Raw genomic sequence first — 26,459 nt, forward strand, 5'->3', positions numbered from 1 at the left:
TTTGTTTCAACTAACAATGTCCCACTCTACCTCTGATAATAGTTTTGTAAGGTTTTACAGTAGAAATGTGGAGTAATATAGCTCCAAAGTTGCCTACAACGCACATATTTTAGACACTTTCTCTGGACTTTGTGCATTAACCAAAAAACTTCCTTCATAGGTTTGTTCACCATTCCAATTGGTATCAACTAACAATGTCCCACTCTACCTCTGATAATAGTTTTGTAAGGTTTTACAGTGGAAATGTGGAGTAATATAGCTCCAAAGTTGCCTACAACGCACATATTTTAGACACTTTCTCTGGACTTTGTGCATTAACCAAAAAACTTCCTTCATAGGTTTGTTCACCATTCCAATGGGACTCAACTAACAATGTCCCAATGTACCACTGATAATAGGTTTGTAAGGTTTTACAGTAGAAAAGTGGAGAAATATAGCTTCAAAGTTGCCTACAACGCACATATTTTAGACACTTTCTCTGGACTTTGTGCATTAACCAAAAAACTTCCTTCATAGGTTTGTTCACCATTCCCAATTGGTATCAACTAACAATGTCCCACTCTACCTCTGATAATAGCTTTGTAAGATTTTACAGTGGAAATGTGGAGTAATATAGCTCCAAAGTTGCCTACAACGCACATATTTTAGACACTTTCTCTGGACTTTGTGCATTAACCAAAAAACTTCCTTCATAGGTTTGTTCACCATTCCAATTTGTATCAACTAACAATGTCCCACTCTACCTCTGATAATAGTTTTGTAAGGTTTTACAGTAGAAATGTGGAGTAATATAGCTCCAAAGTTGCCTACAACGCACATATTTTAGACACTTTCTCTGGACTTTGTGCATTAACCAAAAAACTTCCTTCATAGGTTTGTTCACCATTCCAATTGGTATCAACTAACAATGTCCCACTCTACCTCTGATAATAGTTTTGTAAGGTTTTACAGTAGAAAAGTGGAGAAATATAGCTTCAAAGTGGCCTACAACGCACATATTTTAGACACTTTCTCTGGACTTTGTGCATTAACCAAAAAACCTCCTTCATAGGTTTGTTCACCAATCCAATGGGACTCAACTAACAATGTCCCAATGTACCTCTGATAATAGTTTTGTAAGGTTTTACAGTAGAAAAGTGGAGAAATATAGCTTCAAAGTGGCCTACAACGCACATATTTTAGACACTTTCTCTGGACTTTGTGCATTAACCAAAAAACTTCCTTCATAGGTTTGTTCACCATTCCAATTGGTATCAACTAACAATGTCCCACTCTACCTCTGATAATAGTTTTGTAAGGTTTTACAGTAGAAAAGTGGAGAAATATAGCTTCAAAGTGGCCTACAACGCACATATTTTAGACACTTTCTCTGGACTTTGTGCATTAACCAAAAAACCTCCTTCATAGGTTTGTTCACCAATCCAATGGGACTCAACTAACAATGTCCCAATGTACCTCTGATAATAGTTTTGTAAGGTTTTACAGTAGAAAAGTGGAGAAATATAGCTTCAAAGTGGCCTACAACGCACATATTTTAGACACTTTCTCTGGACTTTGTGCATTAACCAAAAAACTTCCTTCATAGGTTTGTTCACCATTCCAATTGGTATCAACTAACAATGTCCCACTCTACCTCTGATAATAGTTTTGTAAGGTTTTACAGTAGAAAAGTGGAGAAATATAGCTTCAAAGTGGCCTACAACGCACATATTTTAGACACTTTCTCTGGACTTTGTGCATTAACCAAAAAACCTCCTTCATAGGTTTGTTCACCAATCCAATGGGACCCAACTAACAATGTCCCAATGTACCTCTGATAATAGTTCTGTAAGGTTTTACAGTAGAAAAGTGGAGAAATATAGCTTCAAAGTTGCCTACAACGCACATATTTTAGACACTTTCTCTGGACTTTGTGCATTAACCAAAAAACTTCCTTCATAGGTTTGTTCACCATTCCAATTGGAATCAGCTAACAATGTCCCACTGTACCTCTGATAATAGTTTTGAATGGTTTTACAGTGGAAATGTGGAGTAATATAGCTCCAAAGTTGCCTACAACGCACATATTTTAGACACTTTCTCTGGACTTTGTGCATTAACCAAAAAACCTCCTTCATAGGTTTGTTCACCATTCCAATTGGTATCAACTAACAATGTCCCACTCTACCTCTGATAATAGTTTTGTAAGGTTTTACAGTGGAAATGTGGAGTAATATAGCTCCAAAGTTGCCTACAACGCACATATTTTAGACACTTTCTCTGGACTTTGTGCATTAACCAAAAAACTTCCTTCATAGGTTTGTTCACCATTCCAATGGGACTCAACTAACAATGTCCCAATGTACCACTGATTATAGTTTTGTAAGGTTTTACAGTAGAAAAGTGGAGAAATATAGCTTCAAAGTTGCCTACAACGCACATATTTTAGACACTTTCTCTGGACTTTGTGCATTAACCAAAAAACTTCCTTCATAGGTTTGTTCACCATTCCAATTGGTATCAACTAACAATGTCCCACTCTACCTCTGACAATAGTTTTGTAAGATTTTACAGTAGAAAAGAGGAGAAATATAGCTTCAAAGTGGCCTACAACGCATATATTACTTTGGCTATTTCTCTGGACTTTGAGCTTTAACCAAAAAACTTCCTTCATAGGTTTGTTCACCATTCCAATTTGTTTCAACTAACAATGTCCCACTCTACCTCTGATAATAGTTTTGTAAGGTTTTACAGTAGAAATGTGGAGTAATATAGCTCCAAAGTTGCCTACAACGCACATATTTTAGACACTTTCTCTGGACTTTGTGCATTAACCAAAAAACTTCCTTCATAGGTTTGTTCACCATTCCAATTGGTATCAACTAACAATGTCCCACTCTACCTCTGATAATAGTTTTGTAAGGTTTTACAGTGGAAATGTGGAGTAATATAGCTTCAAAGTGGCCTACAACGCATATATTACTTTGGCTATTTCTCTGGACTTTGAGCTTTAACCAAAAAACTTCCTTCATAGGTTTGTTCACCATTCCAATTTGTATCAACTAACAATGTCCCACTCTACCTCTGATAATAGTTTTGTAAGGTTTTACAGTAGAAATGTGGAGTAATATAGCTCCAAAGTTGCCTACAACGCACATATTTTAGACACTTTCTCTGGACTTTGTGCATTAACCAAAAAACTTCCTTCATAGGTTTGTTCACCATTCCAATTGGTATCAACTAACAATGTCCCACTCTACCTCTGATAATAGTTTTGTAAGGTTTTACAGTAGAAAAGTGGAGAAATATAGCTTCAAAGTGGCCTACAACGCACATATTTTAGACACTTTCTCTGGACTTTGTGCATTAACCAAAAAACCTCCTTCATAGGTTTGTTCACCAATCCAATGGGACTCAACTAACAATGTCCCAATGTACCTCTGATAATAGTTTTGTAAGGTTTTACAGTAGAAAAGTGGAGAAATATAGCTTCAAAGTGGCCTACAACGCACATATTTTAGACACTTTCTCTGGACTTTGTGCATTAACCAAAAAACTTCCTTCATAGGTTTGTTCACCATTCCAATTGGTATCAACTAACAATGTCCCACTCTACCTCTGATAATAGTTTTGTAAGGTTTTACAGTAGAAAAGTGGAGAAATATAGCTTCAAAGTGGCCTACAACGCACATATTTTAGACACTTTCTCTGGACTTTGTGCATTAACCAAAAAACCTCCTTCATAGGTTTGTTCACCATTCCAATTGGAATCAAGTAACCATGTCTCACTGTACCTCTGATAATAGTTTTGTAAGGTTTTACAGTGGAAATGTGGAGTAATATAGCTCCAAAGTTGCCTACAACGCACATATTTTAGACACTTTCTCTGGACTTTGTGCATTAACCAAAAAACTTCCTTCATAGGTTTGTTCACCATTCCAATTGGTATCAACTAACAATGTCCCACTCTACCTCTGATAATAGTTTTGTAAGGTTTTACAGTGGAAATGTGGAGTAATATAGCTCCAAAGTTGCCTACAACGCACATATTTTAGACACTTTCTCTGGACTTTGTGCATTAACCAAAAAACTTCCTTCATAGGTTTGTTCACCATTCCAATGGGACTCAACTAACAATGTCCCAATGTACCACTGATAATAGGTTTGTAAGGTTTTACAGTAGAAAAGTGGAGAAATATAGCTTCAAAGTTGCCTACAACGCACATATTTTAGACACTTTCTCTGGACTTTGTGCATTAACCAAAAAACTTCCTTCATAGGTTTGTTCACCATTCCCAATTGGTATCAACTAACAATGTCCCACTCTACCTCTGATAATAGCTTTGTAAGATTTTACAGTGGAAATGTGGAGTAATATAGCTCCAAAGTTGCCTACAACGCACATATTTTAGACACTTTCTCTGGACTTTGTGCATTAACCAAAAAACTTCCTTCATAGGTTTGTTCACCATTCCAATTTGTATCAACTAACAATGTCCCACTCTACCTCTGATAATAGTTTTGTAAGGTTTTACAGTAGAAATGTGGAGTAATATAGCTCCAAAGTTGCCTACAACGCACATATTTTAGACACTTTCTCTGGACTTTGTGCATTAACCAAAAAACTTCCTTCATAGGTTTGTTCACCATTCCAATTGGTATCAACTAACAATGTCCCACTCTACCTCTGATAATAGTTTTGTAAGGTTTTACAGTAGAAAAGTGGAGAAATATAGCTTCAAAGTGGCCTACAACGCACATATTTTAGACACTTTCTCTGGACTTTGTGCATTAACCAAAAAACCTCCTTCATAGGTTTGTTCACCAATCCAATGGGACTCAACTAACAATGTCCCAATGTACCTCTGATAATAGTTTTGTAAGGTTTTACAGTAGAAAAGTGGAGAAATATAGCTTCAAAGTGGCCTACAACGCACATATTTTAGACACTTTCTCTGGACTTTGTGCATTAACCAAAAAACTTCCTTCATAGGTTTGTTCACCATTCCAATTGGTATCAACTAACAATGTCCCACTCTACCTCTGATAATAGTTTTGTAAGGTTTTACAGTAGAAAAGTGGAGAAATATAGCTTCAAAGTGGCCTACAACGCACATATTTTAGACACTTTCTCTGGACTTTGTGCATTAACCAAAAAACCTCCTTCATAGGTTTGTTCACCAATCCAATGGGACTCAACTAACAATGTCCCAATGTACCTCTGATAATAGTTTTGTAAGGTTTTACAGTAGAAAAGTGGAGAAATATAGCTTCAAAGTGGCCTACAACGCACATATTTTAGACACTTTCTCTGGACTTTGTGCATTAACCAAAAAACTTCCTTCATAGGTTTGTTCACCATTCCAATTGGTATCAACTAACAATGTCCCACTCTACCTCTGATAATAGTTTTGTAAGGTTTTACAGTAGAAAAGTGGAGAAATATAGCTTCAAAGTGGCCTACAACGCACATATTTTAGACACTTTCTCTGGACTTTGTGCATTAACCAAAAAACCTCCTTCATAGGTTTGTTCACCAATCCAATGGGACCCAACTAACAATGTCCCAATGTACCTCTGATAATAGTTCTGTAAGGTTTTACAGTAGAAAAGTGGAGAAATATAGCTTCAAAGTTGCCTACAACGCACATATTTTAGACACTTTCTCTGGACTTTGTGCATTAACCAAAAAACTTCCTTCATAGGTTTGTTCACCATTCCAATTGGAATCAACTAACAATGTCCCACTGTACCTCTGATAATAGTTTTGAATGGTTTTACAGTGGAAATGTGGAGTAATATAGCTCCAAAGTTGCCTACAACGCACATATTTTAGACACTTTCTCTGGACTTTGTGCATTAACCAAAAAACCTCCTTCATAGGTTTGTTCACCATTCCAATTGGTATCAACTAACAATGTCCCACTCTACCTCTGATAATAGTTTTGTAAGGTTTTACAGTGGAAATGTGGAGTAATATAGCTCCAAAGTTGCCTACAACGCACATATTTTAGACACTTTCTCTGGACTTTGTGCATTAACCAAAAAACTTCCTTCATAGGTTTGTTCACCATTCCAATGGGACTCAACTAACAATGTCCCAATGTACCACTGATTATAGTTTTGTAAGGTTTTACAGTAGAAAAGTGGAGAAATATAGCTTCAAAGTTGCCTACAACGCACATATTTTAGACACTTTCTCTGGACTTTGTGCATTAACCAAAAAACTTCCTTCATAGGTTTGTTCACCATTCCAATTGGTATCAACTAACAATGTCCCACTCTACCTCTGACAATAGTTTTGTAAGATTTTACAGTAGAAAAGAGGAGAAATATAGCTTCAAAGTGGCCTACAACGCATATATTACTTTGGCTATTTCTCTGGACTTTGAGCTTTAACCAAAAAACTTCCTTCATAGGTTTGTTCACCATTCCAATTTGTTTCAACTAACAATGTCCCACTCTACCTCTGATAATAGTTTTGTAAGGTTTTACAGTAGAAATGTGGAGTAATATAGCTCCAAAGTTGCCTACAACGCACATATTTTAGACACTTTCTCTGGACTTTGTGCATTAACCAAAAAACTTCCTTCATAGGTTTGTTCACCATTCCAATTGGTATCAACTAACAATGTCCCACTCTACCTCTGATAATAGTTTTGTAAGGTTTTACAGTGGAAATGTGGAGTAATATAGCTTCAAAGTGGCCTACAACGCATATATTACTTTGGCTATTTCTCTGGACTTTGAGCTTTAACCAAAAAACTTCCTTCATAGGTTTGTTCACCATTCCAATTTGTATCAACTAACAATGTCCCACTCTACCTCTGATAATAGTTTTGTAAGGTTTTACAGTAGAAATGTGGAGTAATATAGCTCCAAAGTTGCCTACAACGCACATATTTTAGACACTTTCTCTGGACTTTGTGCATTAACCAAAAAACTTCCTTCATAGGTTTGTTCACCATTCCAATTGGTATCAACTAACAATGTCCCACTCTACCTCTGATAATAGTTTTGTAAGGTTTTACAGTAGAAAAGTGGAGAAATATAGCTTCAAAGTGGCCTACAACGCACATATTTTAGACACTTTCTCTGGACTTTGTGCATTAACCAAAAAACCTCCTTCATAGGTTTGTTCACCAATCCAATGGGACTCAACTAACAATGTCCCAATGTACCTCTGATAATAGTTTTGTAAGGTTTTACAGTAGAAAAGTGGAGAAATATAGCTTCAAAGTGGCCTACAACGCACATATTTTAGACACTTTCTCTGGACTTTGTGCATTAACCAAAAAACTTCCTTCATAGGTTTGTTCACCATTCCAATTGGTATCAACTAACAATGTCCCACTCTACCTCTGATAATAGTTTTGTAAGGTTTTACAGTAGAAAAGTGGAGAAATATAGCTTCAAAGTGGCCTACAACGCACATATTTTAGACACTTTCTCTGGACTTTGTGCATTAACCAAAAAACCTCCTTCATAGGTTTGTTCACCAATCCAATGGGACTCAACTAACAATGTCCCAATGTACCTCTGATAATAGTTTTGTAAGGTTTTACAGTAGAAAAGTGGAGAAATATAGCTTCAAAGTTGCCTACAACGCACATATTTTAGACACTTTCTCTGGACTTTGTGCATTAACCAAAAAACTTCCTTCATAGGTTTGTTCACCATTCCCAATTGGTATCAACTAACAATGTCCCACTCTACCTCTGATAATAGCTTTGTAAGGTTTTACAGTGGAAATGTGGAGTAATATAGCTCCAAAGTGGCCTACAAGTACATATTTTAGACGATTTCTCTAGACTTTGAGCAATAAACAAAAAACTTCCTTCATAGGTTTGTTCACCATTCCAATTGGTATCAACTAACAATGTCCCACTCTACCTCTGATAATAGTTTTGTAAGGTTTTACAGTAGAAAAGTGGAGAAATATAGCTTCAAAGTGGCCTACAACGCACATATTTTAGACACTTTCTCTGGACTTTGTGCATTAACCAAAAAACTTCCTTCATAGGTTTGTTCACCATTCCAATTGGTATCAACTAACAATGTCCCACTCTACCTCTGATAATAGTTTTGTAAGGTTTTACAGTAGAAAAGTGGAGAAATATAGCTTCAAAGTGGCCTACAACGCACATATTTTAGACACTTTCTCTGGACTTTGTGCATTAACCAAAAAACTTCCTTCATAGGTTTGTTCACCATTCCAATTGGTATCAACTAACAATGTCCCACTCTACCTCTGATAATAGTTTTGTAAGGTTTTACAGTAGAAAAGTGGAGAAATATAGCTTCAAAGTGGCCTACAACGCACATATTTTAGACACTTTCTCTGGACTTTGTGCATTAACCAAAAAACCTCCTTCATAGGTTTGTTCACCAATCCAATGGGACTCAACTAACAATGTCCCAATGTACCTCTGATAATAGTTTTGTAAGGTTTTACAGTAGAAAAGTGGAGAAATATAGCTTCAAAGTGGCCTACAACGCACATATTTTAGACACTTTCTCTGGACTTTGTGCATTAACCAAAAAACTTCCTTCATAGGTTTGTTCACCATTCCAATTGGTATCAACTAACAATGTCCCACTCTACCTCTGATAATAGTTTTGTAAGGTTTTACAGTAGAAAAGTGGAGAAATATAGCTTCAAAGTGGCCTACAACGCACATATTTTAGACACTTTCTCTGGACTTTGTGCATTAACCAAAAAACCTCCTTCATAGGTTTGTTCACCAATCCAATGGGACTCAACTAACAATGTCCCAATGTACCTCTGATAATAGTTTTGTAAGGTTTTACAGTAGAAAAGTGGAGAAATATAGCTTCAAAGTTGCCTACAACGCACATATTTTAGACACTTTCTCTGGACTTTGTGCATTAACCAAAAAACTTCCTTCATAGGTTTGTTCACCATTCCCAATTGGTATCAACTAACAATGTCCCACTCTACCTCTGATAATAGCTTTGTAAGGTTTTACAGTGGAAATGTGGAGTAATATAGCTCCAAAGTGGCCTACAAGTACATATTTTAGACGATTTCTCTAGACTTTGAGCAATAAACAAAAAACTTCCTTCATAGGTTTGTTCACCATTCCAATTGGTATCAACTAACAATGTCCCACTCTACCTCTGATAATAGTTTTGTAAGGTTTTACAGTAGAAAAGTGGAGAAATATAGCTTCAAAGTGGCCTACAACGCACATATTTTAGACACTTTCTCTGGACTTTGTGCATTAACCAAAAAACTTCCTTCATAGGTTTGTTCACCATTCCAATTGGTATCAACTAACAATGTCCCACTCTACCTCTGATAATAGTTTTGTAAGGTTTTACAGTAGAAAAGTGGAGAAATATAGCTTCAAAGTGGCCTACAACGCACATATTTTAGACACTTTCTCTGGACTTTGTGCATTAACCAAAAAACTTCCTTCATAGGTTTGTTCACCATTCCAATTGGTATCAACTAACAATGTCCCACTCTACCTCTGATAATAGTTTTGTAAGGTTTTACAGTAGAAAAGTGGAGAAATATAGCTTCAAAGTGGCCTACAACGCACATATTTTAGACACTTTCTCTGGACTTTGTGCATTAACCAAAAAACCTCCTTCATAGGTTTGTTCACCAATCCAATGGGACTCAACTAACAATGTCCCAATGTACCTCTGATAATAGTTTTGTAAGGTTTTACAGTAGAAAAGTGGAGAAATATAGCTTCAAAGTTGCCTACAACGCACATATTTTAGACACTTTCTCTGGACTTTGTGCATTAACCAAAAAACTTCCTTCATAGGTTTGTTCACCATTCCCAATTGGTATCAACTAACAATGTCCCACTCTACCTCTGATAATAGCTTTGTAAGATTTTACAGTGGAAATGTGGAGTAATATAGCTCCAAAGTGGCCTACAAGTACATATTTTAGACGATTTCTCTAGACTTTGAGCAATAAACAAAAAACTTCCTTCATAGGTTTGTTCACCATTCCAATTTGTATCAACTAACAATGTCCCACTCTACCTCTGATAATAGTTTTGTAAGGTTTTACAGTGGAAATGTGGAGTAATATAGCTCCAAAGTTGCCTACAACGCACATATTTTAGACACTTTCTCTGGACTTTGTGCATTAACCAAAAAACTTCCTTCATAGGTTTGTTCACCATTCCAATTGGTATCAACTAACAATGTCCCACTCTACCTCTGATAATAGTTTTGTAAGGTTTTACAGTAGAAAAGTGGAGAAATATAGCTTCAAAGTGGCCTACAACGCACATATTTTAGACACTTTCTCTGGACTTTGTGCATTAACCAAAAAACCTCCTTCATAGGTTTGTTCACCAATCCAATGGGACTCAACTAACAATGTCCCAATGTACCTCTGATAATAGTTTTGTAAGGTTTTACAGTAGAAAAGTGGAGAAATATAGCTTCAAAGTGGCCTACAACGCACATATTTTAGACACTTTCTCTGGACTTTGTGCATTAACCAAAAAACTTCCTTCATAGGTTTGTTCACCATTCCAATTGGTATCAACTAACAATGTCCCACTCTACCTCTGATAATAGTTTTGTAAGGTTTTACAGTAGAAAAGTGGAGAAATATAGCTTCAAAGTGGCCTACAACGCACATATTTTAGACACTTTCTCTGGACTTTGTGCATTAACCAAAAAACTTCCTTCATAGGTTTGTTCACCATTCCCAATTGGTATCAACTAACAATGTCCCACTCTACCTCTGATAATAGCTTTGTAAGGTTTTACAGTGGAAATGTGGAGTAATATAGCTCCAAAGTGGCCTACAAGTACATATTTTAGACGATTTCTCTAGACTTTGAGCAATAAACAAAAAACTTCCTTCATAGGTTTGTTCACCATTCCAATTGGTATCAACTAACAATGTCCCACTCTACCTCTGATAATAGTTTTGTAAGGTTTTACAGTAGAAAAGTGGAGAAATATAGCTTCAAAGTGGCCTACAACGCACATATTTTAGACACTTTCTCTGGACTTTGTGCATTAACCAAAAAACTTCCTTCATAGGTTTGTTCACCATTCCAATTGGTATCAACTAACAATGTCCCACTCTACCTCTGATAATAGTTTTGTAAGGTTTTACAGTAGAAAAGTGGAGAAATATAGCTTCAAAGTGGCCTACAACGCACATATTTTAGACACTTTCTCTGGACTTTGTGCATTAACCAAAAAACTTCCTTCATAGGTTTGTTCACCATTCCAATTGGTATCAACTAACAATGTCCCGCCAAGAGCCATGGTATAACTCAGATATTGCAGAATCAGCTAGACTCAGAGACAAAAAATACGATGAAAAACGAAAGTGCTGCAAAAAGCTCAAGAAAAAATTCAACCATGACCTCAAAAAACACATTGAGCATCTTACTGCTCAATGCAAGAGACTTAGAAACCAGACAACCGCCCTAGTTAGATCCGCCAAAAAAAACTACATCGACGACAAAATCGATGAATACAAAAACAACCCACGAGACCTATGGAAGTTGCTTAACAACCAATTAGGCTTAAAATCAAAAACCATATGCCACAACATAAACATCAAAACGGACGCCGCTCTCATTTCTGACAAAGGTGAAGTGGCTACCCATTTTAACAAAACCTTTACCACCACAGCCCGTTCACTGGTCAAAAGACTGGTCGCCCCATCTGGGCGGTATGGTGAAGAATTTGTTAATACATTCTACAAAAAACTGGGCGTCAGTAAAGACAGCTTTAAACTTTCCACAGTGACAACTGATGAAGTGTTTAAAAAATTGAGCGCCCTACCTCAACACAAGGCCACTGGCCTTGATAAAATCCCAGCTAGATTTCTCAGAGATTCAGCCGCCACCATTGCTCCAATCATTACCCACATAATTAACCTTTCCATCGAACAGGGTCATGTCCCCCAGGACTTCAAACTAGCAAAAGTAACCCCCCTGCATAAAAAAGGTAGCAAACTAGACCCTGGAAACTACCGCCCCGTTTCCATTCTTAGCTCCATATCCAAAGTCATGGAGAAAATAGTCTACGAACAGATTGCAAGATATCTCGATGAGAATAATCTGATTTACGAGTTCCAATCTGGATTCAGAAAATCCCATTCCACTGACACATGCCTTCTCTATTTGACTGACCAAATCAAACGCGAAGCGGATCAGGGCAAGTATAGTGGCATGGTCATGATGGACCTCCAGAAGGCATTTGACACCGTGGATCATGCTATTCTGATTGAGAAACTAAAAGCCATCGGTCTTGACAGCGCAGCAGTGAGCTGGATGCAATCTTACCTGGTGGGGAGGGAACAGGTGGTGGAGATTAACGGTACCCTGTCCCCCCCCCTCCCAGTAAGCTGTGGAGTTCCCCAAGGTAGCATACTGGGACCTCTGTTGTTCCTAATATACGTGAACGACATGGCATCTGCTTGCGACTGCAACCTGTTCCTGTTCGCGGATGACTCGGCTCTCCTAGTCTCGGGCAAGGACCACTTGCAGGTTGAAAAGACACTTAACTCTGAACTGAGTAAGATCTGCACATGGCTTAACGACAACAAATTATCAATTCACCTGGGCAAAACCGAGTCCATCCTCTTTGGAACAAATCATAACCTCAAAAAGGTAGAGAACTTCACAATCAAAGTGGGTGACAAGGTCATAACACGAAAAAACGAAATCTCCTACTTAGGATGTATCCTTGAAGCTAATCTTTCCAGCGAAAAGATGACTTCAAAAGTAATACAAAAAATCAACCAACGAACTCGTTTCCTACAGAGGATCGCCCCAATGGTCAACTTCAACACACTGAAGACCATAGCTGGTGCAATAATCCAGCCCCTCTTTGACTATGGAGTCCACGTATGGTATCGTGACGCCCCACAAGCCCTAAAAACTAAACTCCAAACAGCCCAAAATAAACTAATTAGGGTCCTGCTTAACCTTCCCAATCAGACTCACCTCACCGCTACTCACCAGTTAAGAGTGGGGTGGCTCAGAGTAGATGACAGAGTACAGCAACTTGCAATGGGCCTGGTGTACAAGATACACTACACCACTATGATACCCAAGTACCTGTCAAAATACTTTAAAAACGTTAAGGATGTCCATAATTACAACACCAGAGGCAGTGCCACAGATCACGTTCAACCCAGAGTCAACTCAAAGAAAGGGTCGAACTCGTTCTTCTGCTACACCACAAAAATGTGGAATGCCTTACCGAAGGCCATAAAGGAGTGTGGATCACTAGCATCCTTTAAAATTGCCCTAAAAAACCACTTACAGGCAGCAGCCGTTCACAACTGGTAAAAACCTAGCCCAACCCTACCCTCCCTGCCCCTTCCTTGTATATACTGTACATACTGATTGTTTAGACTTACTGTTACCTGCCCCTTCCTTGTATATATTGTATATACTGTACTTACTGATTGTATAGACCTACTGTTTTCTTTTTTTCTTTACATATCTACTGCATAGTACTGTGTTCTATTTGTCTGTCATTCAATGTTATATGAGATACTTTAATGGTTTCCTGTTGAAATAAGCTTAGTCTTTTCATGGATCTCCTTTTAGTAGACCTTGTACCAGTGAACTGTACCGTCATGAATCTGTACATTTTCCTATGCAAACTTCTAATAAAGCCTTCAATCAATCAATCAATGTCCCACTCTACCTCTGATAATAGTTTTGTAAGGTTTTACAGTAGAAAAGTGGAGAAATATAGCTTCAAAGTGGCCTACAACGCACATATTTTAGACACTTTCTCTGGACTTTGTGCATTAACCAAAAAACCTCCTTCATAGGTTTGTTCACCAATCCAATGGGACTCAACTAACAATGTCCCAATGTACCTCTGATAATAGTTTTGTAAGGTTTTACAGTAGAAAAGTGGAGAAATATAGCTTCAAAGTTGCCTACAACGCACATATTTTAGACACTTTCTCTGGACTTTGTGCATTAACCAAAAAACTTCCTTCATAGGTTTGTTCACCATTCCCAATTGGTATCAACTAACAATGTCCCACTCTACCTCTGATAATAGCTTTGTAAGATTTTACAGTGGAAATGTGGAGTAATATAGCTCCAAAGTGGCCTACAAGTACATATTTTAGACGATTTCTCTAGACTTTGAGCAATAAACAAAAAACTTCCTTCATAGGTTTGTTCACCATTCCAATTTGTATCAACTAACAATGTCCCACTCTACCTCTGATAATAGTTTTGTAAGGTTTTACAGTGGAAATGTGGAGTAATATAGCTCCAAAGTTGCCTACAACGCACATATTTTAGACACTTTCTCTGGACTTTGTGCATTAACCAAAAAACTTCCTTCATAGGTTTGTTCACCATTCCAATTGGTATCAACTAACAATGTCCCACTCTACCTCTGATAATAGTTTTGTAAGGTTTTACAGTAGAAAAGTGGAGAAATATAGCTTCAAAGTTGCCTACAACGCACATATTTTAGACACTTTCTCTGGACTTTGTGCATTAACCAAAAAACTTCCTTCATAGGTTTGTTCACCATTCCAATTGGTATCAACTAACAATGTCCCACTCTACCTCTGACAATAGTTTTGTAAGATTTTACAGTAGAAAAGAGGAGAAATATAGCTTCAAAGTGGCCTACAACGCATATATTACTTTGGCTATTTCTCTGGACTTTGAGCTTTAACCAAAAAACTTCCTTCATAGGTTTGTTCACCATTCCAATTTGTTTCAACTAACAATGTCCCACTCTACCTCTGATAATAGTTTTGTAAGGTTTTACAGTAGAAATGTGGAGTAATATAGCTCCAAAGTTGCCTACAACGCACATATTTTAGACACTTTCTCTGGACTTTGTGCATTAACCAAAAAACTTCCTTCATAGGTTTGTTCACCATTCCAATTGGTATCAACTAACAATGTCCCACTCTACCTCTGATAATAGTTTTGTAAGGTTTTACAGTGGAAATGTGGAGTAATATAGCTCCAAAGTTGCCTACAACGCACATATTTTAGACACTTTCTCTGGACTTTGTGCATTAACCAAAAAACTTCCTTCATAGGTTTGTTCACCATTCCAATGGGACTCAACTAACAATGTCCCAATGTACCACTGATAATAGGTTTGTAAGGTTTTACAGTAGAAAAGTGGAGAAATATAGCTTCAAAGTTGCCTACAACGCACATATTTTAGACACTTTCTCTGGACTTTGTGCATTAACCAAAAAACTTCCTTCATAGGTTTGTTCACCATTCCAATTGGTATCAACTAACAATGTCCCACTCTACCTCTGACAATAGTTTTGTAAGGTTTTACAGTAGAAAAGTGGAGAAATATAGCTTCAAAGTGGCCTACAACGCATATGTTACTTTGGCTATTTCTCTGGACTTTGAGCTTTAACCAAAAAACTTCCTTCATAGGTTTGTTCACCATTCCAATTTGTATCAACTAACAATGTCCCACTCTACCTCTGATAATAGTTTTGTAAGGTTTTACAGTAGAAATGTGGAGTAATATAGCTCCAAAGTTGCCTACAACGCACATATTTTAGACACTTTCTCTGGACTTTGTGCATTAACCAAAAAACTTCCTTCATAGGTTTGTTCACCATTCCAATTGGTATCAACTAACAATGTCCCACTCTACCTCTGATACTAGTTTTGTAAGGTTTTACAGTGGAAATGTGGAGTAATATAGCTCCAAAGTTGCCTACAACGCACATATTTTAGACACTTTCTCTGGACTTTGTGCATTAACCAAAAACCTTCCTTCATAGGTTTGTTCACCATTCCAATTGGTATCAACTAACAATGTCCCACTCTACCTCTGACAATAGTTTTGTAAGGTTTTACAGTAGAAAAGTGGAGAAATATAGCTTCAAAGTGGCCTACAACGCATATATTACTTTGGCTATTTCTCTGGACTTTGAGCTTTAACCAAAAAACTTCCTTCATAGGTTTGTTCACCATTCCAATTTGTATCAACTAACAATGTCCCACTCTACCTCTGATAATAGTTTTGTAAGGTTTTACAGTAGAAATGTGGAGTAATATAGCTCCAAAGTTGCCTACAACGCACATATTTTAGACACTTTCTCTGGACTTTGTGCATTAACCAAAAAACTTCCTTCATAGGTTTGTTCACCATTCCAATTGGTATCAACTAACAATGTCCCACTCTACCTCTGATAATAGTTTTGTAAGGTTTTACAGTAGAAAAGTGGAGAAATATAGCTTCAAAGTGGCCTACAACGCACATATTTTAGACACTTTCTCTGGACTTTGTGCATTAACCAAAAAACCTCCTTCATAGGTTTGTTCACCAATCCAATGGGACTCAACTAACAATGTCCCAATGTACCTCTGATAATAGTTTTGTAAGGTTTTACAGTAGAAAAGTGGAGAAATATAGCTTCAAAGTGGCCTACAACGCACATATTTTAGACACTTTCTCTGGACTTTGTGCATTAACCAAAAAACTTCCTTCATAGGTTTGTTCACCATTCCAATTGGTATCAACTAACAATGTCCCACTCTACCTCTGATAATAGTTTTGTAAGGTTTTACAGTAGAAAAGTGGAGAAATATAGCTTCAAAGTGGCCTACAACGCACATATTTTAGACACTTTCTCTGGACTTTGTGCATTAACCAAAAAACCTCCTTCATAGGTTTGTTCACCAATCCAATGGGACTCAACTAACAATGTCCCAATGTACCTCTGATAATAGTTTTGTAAGGTTTTACAGTAGAAAAGTGGAGAAATATAGCTTCAAAGTTGCCTACAACGCACATATTTTAGACACTTTCTCTGGACTTTGTGCATTAACCAAAAAACTTCCTTCATAGGTTTGTTCACCATTCCCAATTGGTATCAACTAACAATGTCCCACTCTACCTCTGATAATAGCTTTGTAAGGTTTTACAGTGGAAATGTGGAGTAATATAGCTCCAAAGTGGCCTACAAGTACATATTTTAGACGATTTCTCTAGACTTTGAGCAATAAACAAAAAACTTCCTTCATAGGTTTGTTCACCATTCCAATTGGTATCAACTAACAATGTCCCACTCTACCTCTGATAATAGTTTTGTAAGGTTTTACAGTAGAAAAGTGGAGAAATATAGCTTCAAAGTGGCCTACAACGCACATATTTTAGACACTTTCTCTGGACTTTGTGCATTAACCAAAAAACCTCCTTCATAGGTTTGTTCACCAATCCAATGGGACTCAACTAACAATGTCCCAATGTACCTCTGATAATAGTTTTGTAAGGTTTTACAGTAGAAAAGTGGAGAAATATAGCTTCAAAGTGGCCTACAACGCACATATTTTAGACACTTTCTCTGGACTTTGTGCATTAACCAAAAAACTTCCTTCATAGGTTTGTTCACCATTCCAATTGGTATCAACTAACAATGTCCCACTCTACCTCTGATAATAGTTTTGTAAGGTTTTACAGTAGAAAAGTGGAGAAATATAGCTTCAAAGTGGCCTACAACGCACATATTTTAGACACTTTCTCTGGACTTTGTGCATTAACCAAAAAACTTCCTTCATAGGTTTGTTCACCATTCCAATTGGTATCAACTAACAATGTCCCACTCTACCTCTGATAATAGTTTTGTAAGGTTTTACAGTAGAAAAGTGGAGAAATATAGCTTCAAAGTGGCCTACAACGCACATATTTTAGACACTTTCTCTGGACTTTGTGCATTAACCAAAAAACCTCCTTCATAGGTTTGTTCACCAATCCAATGGGACTCAACTAACAATGTCCCAATGTACCTCTGATAATAGTTTTGTAAGGTTTTACAGTAGAAAAGTGGAGAAATATAGCTTCAAAGTGGCCTACAACGCACATATTTTAGACACTTTCTCTGGACTTTGTGCATTAACCAAAAAACTTCCTTCATAGGTTTGTTCACCATTCCAATTGGTATCAACTAACAATGTCCCACTCTACCTCTGATAATAGTTTTGTAAGGTTTTACAGTAGAAAAGTGGAGAAATATAGCTTCAAAGTGGCCTACAACGCACATATTTTAGACACTTTCTCTGGACTTTGTGCATTAACCAAAAAACTTCCTTCATAGGTTTGTTCACCATTCCAATTGGTATCAACTAACAATGTCCCACTCTACCTCTGATAATAGTTTTGTAAGGTTTTACAGTAGAAAAGTGGAGAAATATAGCTTCAAAGTGGCCTACAACGCACATATTTTAGACACTTTCTCTGGACTTTGTGCATTAACCAAAAAACCTCCTTCATAGGTTTGTTCACCAATCCAATGGGACTCAACTAACAATGTCCCAATGTACCTCTGATAATAGTTTTGTAAGGTTTTACAGTAGAAAAGTGGAGAAATATAGCTTCAAAGTTGCCTACAACGCACATATTTTAGACACTTTCTCTGGACTTTGTGCATTAACCAAAAAACTTCCTTCATAGGTTTGTTCACCATTCCCAATTGGTATCAACTAACAATGTCCCACTCTACCTCTGATAATAGCTTTGTAAGGTTTTACAGTGGAAATGTGGAGTAATATAGCTCCAAAGTGGCCTACAAGTACATATTTTAGACGATTTCTCTAGACTTTGAGCAATAAACAAAAAACTTCCTTCATAGGTTTGTTCACCATTCCAATTGGTATCAACTAACAATGTCCCACTCTACCTCTGATAATAGTTTTGTAAGGTTTTACAGTGGAAATGTGGAGTAATATAGCTCCAAAGTTGCCTACAACGCACATATTTTAGACACTTTCTCTGGACTTTGTGCATTAACCAAAAAACTTCCTTCATAGGTTTGTTCACCATTCCAATTGGTATCAACTAACAATGTCCCACTCTACCTCTGACAATAGTTTTGTAAGGTTTTACAGTAGAAAAGTGGAGAAATATAGCTTCAAAGTGGCCTACAACGCATATATTACTTTGGCTATTTCTCTGGACTTTGAGCTTTAACCAAAAAACTTCCTTCATAGGTTTGTTCACCATTCCAATTTGTATCAACTAACAATGTCCCACTCTACCTCTGATAATAGTTTTGTAAGGTTTTACAGTAGAAATGTGGAGTAATATAGCTCCAAAGTTGCCTACAACGCACATATTTTAGACACTTTCTCTATCTAGGTCGTCCTCAGACGAGCCCTCCATCGTTGTTTCCAGTCATCTCGGTTCTCCATACATCTGGCCAGCTCATTGGTGTTCTGTGTCCCTACGTCTTCCTTGAGTACGTCCACGTATGTTTTTGTGGGACGTCCTCGCGACCGGTGCCCATGTGTTGGCTCCCACAGTACCAATTTGCTGGCTGGAAGCTCCTGGTGTCTTTGGCAGTGTCCTGCTAGTCTCATTCTTCTGGTGGCAATTTTCTCGCTTACCCTTGGTATACCCTCATACAGGCTCCTGTTGGTAACATGTGCACTCCTGTTGATGTTGAGTACTGCACGCAACATTCTAGTGTAGCACCCATTTAGAGACAGACTCCACTGTTGCGAAGAAGAACCTCCTTCACCTCCTGCTTTTAAAATGCCTCAGGAGTCAGGGTCACCTGGAGGGCCTGGTACCTCTGGCGGGTCCTCCTGGGGGGGAGTTGAGGGGTGAATGCTGTGACGTTCAGCGAGGGGGCCACTGTGGGCAGTTGGGGTTGCTGTGGGTGTAGAGGTTAAGAGGGGGTTTAGAAGCCCTTAACCCATCTACATTAAAAACCATTGAGGACCCAGTGTTTACACTCCACTTTTCTACAGCAAAATCTTACAAAACTCTTATCTGGAGTACAGTGGGACATTGTTAGTTGAGTCCCATTGGATTGGTGAACAAACCTATGAAGGAGGTTTTTTGGTTAATGCACAAAGTCCAGAGAAAGTGTCTAAAATATGTGCGTTGTAGGCAACTTTGGAGCTATATTACTCCACATTTCCACTGTAAAACCTTACAAAACTATTATCAGAGGTAGAGTGGGACATTGTTAGTTGATACCAATTGGAATGGTGAACAAACCTATGAAGGAAGTTTTTTGGTTAATGCACAAAGTCCAGAGAAAGTGTCTAAAATATGTGCGTTGTAGGCAACTTTGGAGCTATATTACTCCACATTTCCATTGTAAAACCTTACAAAACTATTATCAGAGGTAGAGTGGGACATTGTTAGTTGATACCAATTGGAATGGTGAACAAACCTATGAAGGAGGTTTTTTGGTTAATGCACAAAGTCCAGAGAAAGTGTCTAAAATATGTGCGTTGTAGGCAACTTTGGAGCTATATTACTCCACATTTCCACTGTAAAACCTTACAAAACTATTATCAGAGGTAGAGTGGGACATTGTTAGTTGATACCAATTGGAATGGTGAACAAACCTATGAAGGAGTTTTTTTGGTTAATGCACAAAGTCCAGAGAAAGTGTCTAAAATATGTGCGTTGTAGGCAACTTTGGAGCTATATTACTCCACATTTCCACTGTAAAACCTTACAAAACTATTATCAGAGGTAGAGTGGGACATTGTTAGTTGATACCAATTGGAATGGTGAACAAACCTATGAAGGAAGTTTTTTGGTTAATGCACAAAGTCCAGAGAAAGTGTCTAAAATATGTGCGTTGTAGGCCACTTTGGAGCTATATTACTCCACATTTCCACTGTAAAACCATTCAAAACTATTATCAGAGGTACAGTGGGACCCTGTTAGTTGATTCCAATTGGAATGGTGAACAAACCTATGAAGGAGGTTTTTTGGTTAATGCACAAAGTCCAGAGAAAGTGTCTAAAATATGTGCGTTGTAGGCAACTTTGGAGCTATATTACTCCACATTTCCACTGTAAAACCATTCAAAACTATTATCAGAGGCACAGTGGGACCTTGTTAGTTGATTCCAATTGGAATGGTGAACAAACCTATGAAGGAAGTGTTTTGGTTAAAGCTCAAAGTCCATAGAAAGTCTATATTACTGTATTATTACTATAGTAGTTGTAGGCCACTTTGAAACTATATTACTCCACATTTCTACTGTAAAACCTTACAAAACTATTATCAGAGGTACAGTGAGACATTGTTAGTTGATTCCAATTGGAATGGTGAACAAACCTATGAAGGAAGTGTTTTGGTTAATGCACAAAGTCCAGAGAAAGTGTCTAAAATATGAGCGTTGTAGGCCACTTTGGAGCTATATTACTCCACATTTCCACTGTAAAACCTTACAAAACTATTATCAGAGGTAGAGTGGGACATTGTTAGTTGATACCAATTGGAATGGTGAACAAACCTATGAAGGAGTTTTTTTGGTTAATGCACAAAGTCCTGAGAAAGTGTCTAAAATATGTGCGTTGTAGGCAACTTTGGAGCTATATTACTCCACATTTCCACTGTAAAACCTTACAAAACTATTATCAGAGGTAGAGTGGGACATTGTTAGTTGATACCAATTGGAATGGTGAACAAACCTATGAAGGAAGTTATTTGGTTAATGCACAAAGTCCAGAGAAAGTGTCTAAAATATGTGCGTTGTAGGCCACTTTGGAGCTATTACTCCACATTTCCACTGTAAAACCATTCAAAACTATTATCAGAGGTACAGTGGGACATTGTTAGTTGATTCCAATTAGAATGGTGAACAAACCTATGAAGGAAGTTTTTTGGTTAATGCACAAAGTCCAGAGAAAGTGTCTAAACTATGTGCGTTGTAGGCCACTTTGGAGCTATATTACTCCACATTTCCACTGTAAAACCATTCAAAACTATTATCAGAGGTACAGTGGGACCCTGTTAGTTGATTCCAATTGGAATGGTGAACAAACCTATGAAGGAGGTTTTTTGGTTAATGCACAAAGTCCAGAGAAAGTGTCTAAAATATGTGCGTTGTAGGCAACTTTGGAGCTATATTACTCCACATTTCCACTGTAAAACCATTCAAAACTATTATCAGAGGCACAGTGGGACCTTGTTAGTTGATTCCAATTGGAATGGTGAACAAACCTATGAAGGAAGTGTTTTGGTTAAAGCTCAAAGTCCATAGAAAGTCTATATTACTGTATTATTACTATAGTAGTTGTAGGCCACTTTGAAACTATATTACTCCACATTTCTACTGTAAAACCTTACAAAACTATTATCAGAGGTACAGTGAGACATTGTTAGTTGATTCCAATTGGAATGGTGAACAAACCTATGAAGGAAGTGTTTTGGTTAATGCACAAAGTCCAGAGAAAGTGTCTAAAATATGAGCGTTGTAGGCCACTTTGGAGCTATATTACTCCACATTTCCACTGTAAAACCATTCAAAACTATTATCAGAGGTACAGTGGGACCTTGTTAGTTGATTCCAATTGGAATGGTGAACAAACCTATGAAGGAAGTGTTTTGGTTAAAGCTCAAAGTCCATAGAAAGTCTATATTACTGTATTATTACTATAGTAGTTGTAGGCCACTTTGAAGCTATATTACTCCACATTTCTACTGTAAAACCTTACAAACCTATTATCAGAGGTACAGTGAGACATTGTTAGTTGATTCCAATTGGAATGGTGAACAAACCTATGAAGGAGGTTTTTTGGTTATTGCACAAAGTCCAGAGAAAGTGTCTAAAATATGTGCGTTGTAGGCAACTTTGAAGCTATATTTCTCCACTTTTCTACTGTAAAACCTTACAAAACTACTATTATCAGTGGTACATTGGGACATTGTTAGTTGAGTCCCATTGGATTGGTGAACAAACCTATGAAGGAGGTTTTTTGGTTAATGCACAAAGTCCAGAGAAAGTGTCTAAAATATGTGCGTTGTAGGCAACTTTGAAGCTATATTTCTCCACTTTTCTACTGTAAAACCTTACAAAACTATTATCAGTGGTACATTGGGACATTGTTAGTTGAGTCCCATTGGATTGGTGAACAAACCTATGAAGGAGGTTTTTTGGTTAATGCACAAAGTCCAGAGAAAGTGTCTAAAATATGTGCGTTGTAGGCAACTTTGAAGCTATATTTCTCCACTTTTCTACTGTAAAACCTTACAAAACTATTATCAGTGGTACATTGGGACATTGTTAGTTGAGTCCCATTGGATTGGTGAACAAACCTATGAAGGAGGTTTTTTGGTTAATGCACAAAGTCCAGAGAAAGTGTCTAAAATATGTGCGTTGTAGGCAACTTTGGAGCTATATTTCTCCACTTTTCCACTGTAAAACCATTCAAAACTATTATCAGAGGTACAGTGGGACCTTGTTAGTTGATTCCAATTGGAATGGTGAACAAACCTATGAAGGAAGTGTTTTGGTTAAAGCTCAAAGTCCATAGAAAGTCTATATTACTGTATTATTGCGACCGTCAGGTCGCACTTTACTATCAAAACCACCACAAAGTGTAACTCCCTCCGTCTGTCTGTCACACCTCACACGTCACACTCTTGCCCTGCTCATATCTCCGCAACCGTTGCCCCGATCCATGCCAAATTTGGCACACACGTTCCTTGCCTGCCAAACTACAAAAAAAACTCCAAAATGTGCAAAAATGACCAAATGACCACCCCAACCGGCCTGCTCACGGGGAATTCCCGGGGACCACCAACTCCTGCTGCTCCACAACGGATGCCAAAGTGGTGGCGCCCCCAGTGGAGGACCCCCTACACTGCAGCTCACATAAAATGCCGTAACTCCGGCTAGGAGCCACCGGGACAGCCGGGCCCGGTACCTATTCGTCCGCCTTGCCGGCGCGGAGACCCCACCCCTCATTTCTCACATGGCCCTCTTCTAGCGCCACCATGAGGCCAATTCTTGCAAAACACATTTTTGGACACTGCTCCTACAATTTTCGCCCTAAAATCACGCAAATCGGTACACAGTATGTCTACACTCATCCCATCAACATGAATCTGTCCCATATAGCGCCACCTCCAGGCCGATTTTTAAAAACACATTTTTGGACACTGCTCCTACAGATTTTGCCCTAAAATCACGAAAATCACTACACAGTATGTCTACACTCATGTCATCAACATGGATCAGGAACATTTTGGCAAAACACATTTTTGCCCTATTTGTGGAGATAAGTGACCTACGGTCGCTTATCTCCCGATTAGGGAGCCTTACTGGTTACTATAGTAGTTGTAGGCCACTTTGAAGCTATATTACTCCACATTTCTACTGTAAAACCTTACAAAACTATTATCAGAGGTACAGTGGGACATTGTTAGTTGATTCCAATTGGAATGGTGAACAAACCTATGAAGGAGGTTTTTTGGTTAATGCTCAAAGTCTAGAGAAATCGTCTAAAATATGTACTTGTAGGCCACTTTGGAGCTATATTACTCCACATTTCCACTGTAAAACCTTACAAAACTATTATCAGAGGTATATTGGGACTTTGTTAGTTGATTCCCATTGGAATGGTGAACAAACCTATGAAGGAAGTTTTCCATAGAAAGTCTATATTACTATATTATTACTATATTACCTGTAGGCACTTTCTACAATAAAACCTTAAAAAATTGTTATCACATGTACAGTTGGATAATGTGAGTTGATTCCAATTGGAATTGTGAACAAACCTATTGTGGAGTCTTTTTTTATTTTATTTTCAGATAAATTGTCTAAGTAATATATGACAGACAGACAGACAGACAGACAGACAGACAGACAGACAGACAGACAGACAGACAGCCAATGCCTGGTTGGTTGTTTAAGTTGGCCAAAATCTGGCCATATTTTCCTAAATATGGAGATGACTGATGTCTCACATCATAGATGTCTGATGTCATAGACCACATGAGATTGACACAATAAGTCCATATATGGGCATTCCCAGATTTGGGCTTAATATTTATGACACCAGGGTACTTCATATATGTGCATAAAAGAGGGACAAGGACGGAATTCCCTTGCAAGTGTGAATCACGCTGCGGCAAAGGACAGCATTAATTTGCAAGGGTCTTGGCCGTAATGGTTAGATAGATAGATAGATAGATAGATAGATAGATAGATAGATAGATAGATGTCAAATATCATGAATATTCAACTATCATGACTATTCAATCAAAATGAGGTCACTGATTTCTTTTTTTCTTTTTTTCTTAAGTTGCTGTCAATGATTAGCCAATTAATTATTATTATTATTATTATTATTATTATTAGGCCTACTATTATTGTTGGATTATAGTATGAGGTAAAACCAGTGGTACTCACATTCATTACTTGAGTAAAAGTATAAATACTGCAATATAGAAATACTCTGTTACAAGTAAAAAATCAAAATGTACTTGAGTAAAAGTACAAAAGTATTGGAATAAAAGTAAAAGTAGAAAAAGTAAAAATAGGCCTACTAATGTTTGAAAATAGCAGATCTACAAGCTGAGAAAAAAAAATACTCTGGTAAATTAAAAGTACTTGAGTAAATAATTAGTTACTTTCCTCTGGGTAAACCCATAGAGTTATAGGGTAAACCGTAGAGCTGCTTTGTGTTGATAAAACACTCAAAAGATACATTATGTATCTTTCAGGACCATTGCCTGCTTTCGTCACAGCCCCAGCGAGCTCCTACGGTAATTACACTACATGATGCGCAGCGAACTTTGATCGTCGGCTCACTTCACCTCCCGTTTTGCAAAGTCGGATGGCTTCACTCCAGTCCAACAACCCCAAATGAAATGGTCCCACCTACAGGGCTTTCGCCCAGTTTGCTCTCGTGTGGAGTTGACTTGCTGCAAGCCAACGCATATAACAATGGCACCGAAAGACAGACAGGGCCAACGGGGTTTTGTTTGCACAGAAATAAAAGTCCGAAGACGACATAAGACGCGAAATATGGCTGTGAAGACAGTAGACAGTCCTACCTGGGCTGGGAGATGTCTTGGAGACGTGCGGAGCTGCAGCAGCGTTCATATTATCGAGTTGGCTCGCGCATGCGCAGTGAGCGACTGGGTACACTGACTAGAGCGTCGTTTCCCAAACGCTGGGTCAGGGCCCGTTTGTTGGTCGCGGACACCTTTTTTAATTTAGTTTGTAATCATTATTTCAAAACATTAAAAAAAAAAAAAGAAAAAACATTCCTCAAAAACTAACATTTTTATGAAAAAAAAGACTTACAATGTTTTTTTCTAAGTTCTAAGAATTCTAAATTCTAATTTAGTTTTTTCCTAAGATCTACTATTTTCACTGTTTGTTTGGGTCCCCGCCTCCCGGGCAAACGTAATTTCTCTTTTGGGTCTTGAGCTAAAACGTTTTCCAATGCACTACAGAGGATCCTTGTGGTGGAACAGACAAGATAGTTCAGGTGTTTAAATCATCCGTGGACGTGGTAATTATTACCACGTCATAGCATATATACAGTCACAGTTACACCAACTTGTATGCTTACACGGAATACTTCATACATGATTCCAGTGGGCCTATAGATAGCTTCAAACTTTTCTCACACCTAAAAGGAACACTATGTTATACACACACACGTCACACACGCACGCACACAAACACACACACGCACGCACGCACACACACACACACA

The 26,459-nt window shown here is 37.8% G+C and overlaps 1 protein-coding gene across 2 annotated transcripts in view; it reads right to left on the reverse strand.

Annotated features, from left to right (window-relative positions):
• Positions 1-25,857, reverse strand: part of tbc1d24 (TBC1 domain family, member 24) — a 52,347-nt gene extending 26,490 nt beyond the window's left edge. The window contains exon 1 of one of the 2 annotated variants that reach the window (XM_080747839.1): positions 25,789-25,857. The gene's annotated coding sequence lies outside the window, so the exon portion shown is untranslated. The remainder of the gene's footprint in view (positions 1-25,788) is intronic. The other variant, XM_080747838.1, reaches the window with a different exon arrangement.
• Positions 25,858-26,459: the final 602 nt, after the last annotated feature.

This window comes from Nannobrachium achirus (genome assembly GCF_963921795.1).
Source record: "Nannobrachium achirus genome assembly, chromosome: 18".
Lineage (NCBI taxonomy): Eukaryota > Metazoa > Chordata > Actinopteri > Myctophiformes > Myctophidae > Nannobrachium > Nannobrachium achirus.